This window comes from Penaeus japonicus, unplaced genomic scaffold, assembly GCF_977035675.1.
Source record: "Penaeus japonicus unplaced genomic scaffold, GWHDUDI00000001_assembly GWHDUDI00000033, whole genome shotgun sequence".
NCBI lineage: Eukaryota > Metazoa > Arthropoda > Malacostraca > Decapoda > Penaeidae > Penaeus > Penaeus japonicus.
Genome location: NW_028234435.1, coordinates 26547838 through 26550337, shown reverse-complemented (window position 1 = coordinate 26550337; position 2500 = coordinate 26547838). Strand labels below are relative to the sequence as shown.

At 21.1% G+C, this 2500-nt stretch overlaps 1 non-coding gene across 1 annotated transcript; it reads left to right on the top strand.

The window, feature by feature from the left end:
- Positions 1-2044: 2044 nt before the first annotated feature.
- On the top strand, positions 2045-2116 carry TRNAA-CGC (transfer RNA alanine (anticodon CGC)). Its single transcript has one exon. It is a non-coding gene; the product is annotated as a tRNA-Ala (tRNA).
- The last annotated feature ends 384 nt before the right edge of the window (positions 2117-2500 follow it).

The window sequence follows — 2500 nt, the reverse complement described above, 5'->3', positions numbered from 1 at the left end:
ATATTATCATTAGATAAATATTAAATATATTTATATATATACCTATATTATATAAATAGAAAATAAATATATATATTATATTATATATATATATATATATTCTATATCTATATATATATATATATATATATATCTATATATATTACACTCCCACACACACACACACACACACACAACCACTACACAACACCACACACACACACACACACCACACCACAAACACACAACACATATATATATATTTATATATATATAATATTTCTATTATATATATTTATATATATATATAGATATATATCGTGTATATATGTATATATATTATTAATAGATCGATAGATCTAGATAAAACTATAAGCATGTATATAATATAAGTATATATATATATATATATTTAATATATAAACATAGATATATATAACATATATATTAATTTTTGTAATAGATATAAATGTATATATATGCTTAGTACAAACACAACAACACACACACACACCACAACACACACACTTGTTATTATATATAATATATAGGTATATAAATCTATATATATATATTATCTATATATATAATTTTAAATATCTATACATATATTTATATATATATGATATATATATAAATACATAATAAAATAATAATATAAATATATATATATATATATATTATATATATATCTATATTATAAATATATATATATATATATATATATACAACACACCAACCCCCAACCACACCCCACCCACACACACCCAATATATTACTATATATATATATATACGTATTTATTATATTATAATCTATATAATATCTATATATACATATATTTATATATAATATACATTTATTTATATATATGTATATATATTTATATTATATATTAGATATATATATATTATCTGTTTGTTATATTATATATCTATTATATATATATATATATATATCTATATATATATATATTATGTTGTGTGTGTGTGTGTGTGTGTGTATATATATATGGTAGAAATAATATATATATATATATTATATATATAATATATATAATATACAAATATATATATATATGGTTGTGTGTGTGTTCGTGTGGTGTGTGTTTATGTGTGTGTATATCTATATACCTATGATATAACTATATGCACAATTTTATATAATATTTATATATTATTAATACATATTTATATGTATATATATATATATATATATATATACATATATATATTAGATTATTATATATATATTATATTTATATATATATATATATATATATATATATATATATAGATATATATATATTCAGATGTATTGGATATATTAAATTTATATATATGTTTATATATATAAATAAAATATATATATATATAGATATTATATTATATAATTTATATACTTATCTATATATGGAGTGTGTGTGTGTGTTTATAATATATTTATATTTATATCTATAGATATATATTATATATAAATATACATATAAATATATACACATTTTATATATATAGATATAGATCTATATATATTATAACTATATATATATATATGATATATTATATGTATATGTTAAGTATATATAATTTGTATATTGTATATATATAAGATATCTCTATATTATATATGATGTCCAGAAGTATCTAAATAGAGTATAGATAAACGCACTTGATTAGAGTGAACTGAAAAGAGTGAGCGTGTCTCTAAACCAGTGATTCCCAAAGTGTGTGCCGCCGCCATTATCTCCTTGGTGTACCGCGAAAATGATATAATTTTGCTAGATTTCGAGAATTCCTCACACTGATCGGCGCGAATAAGTCTAAGACTATATACACACAAACATATATACATACATATATATATATATATATATATATATTATATATATATATATATATATATATATATATATATATATATATCAAAGGGCATGTGTGCCGCCAAAATATTATTTGTTTCTTAGAGTGCCGTCATACTAAATAGTTTAAAAAACACTGCTCTAAATAGTAAGCAGGTATACCTACGATTTTTGATAAAATAGGATGAATTACGCCCTAAAGATATAGGGGGTGTAACTCAGAGGTAGAGTGCTCGCTTCGCATGTGAGAAGTCCCGGGTTCAATCCCCGGCACCTCCACTCTTATTATTTTCGTTACGAGTTTTGTTTGTTTAACATCTAGCCCAAACAATATGCATATAATTTCCGTACATTTAATATGTTCGTATTGTGTTTCTACGAATGTAGTTTGTTTTGCAATTATGTAATATGATTAACAGTTTAGCTTAGTTTATCTTTATTTGTAGCTGTGTATCATTAATTTCAAGTCATGATGTTTGTTGTTTCTTGGACAATAAAAGTTCTAATCCCAGAATGCATTACTAAAAGATTTTAATAAGTCATCATCAAATAGATAATGGTTATGTTTGTCTCTCCAGTGCATTGAGATCACCATTACCAAACGGCTCACAAATCGCAACAAATTCAGCAGACGTTGTTCTAAGTGTTCATTCTCACTGATTA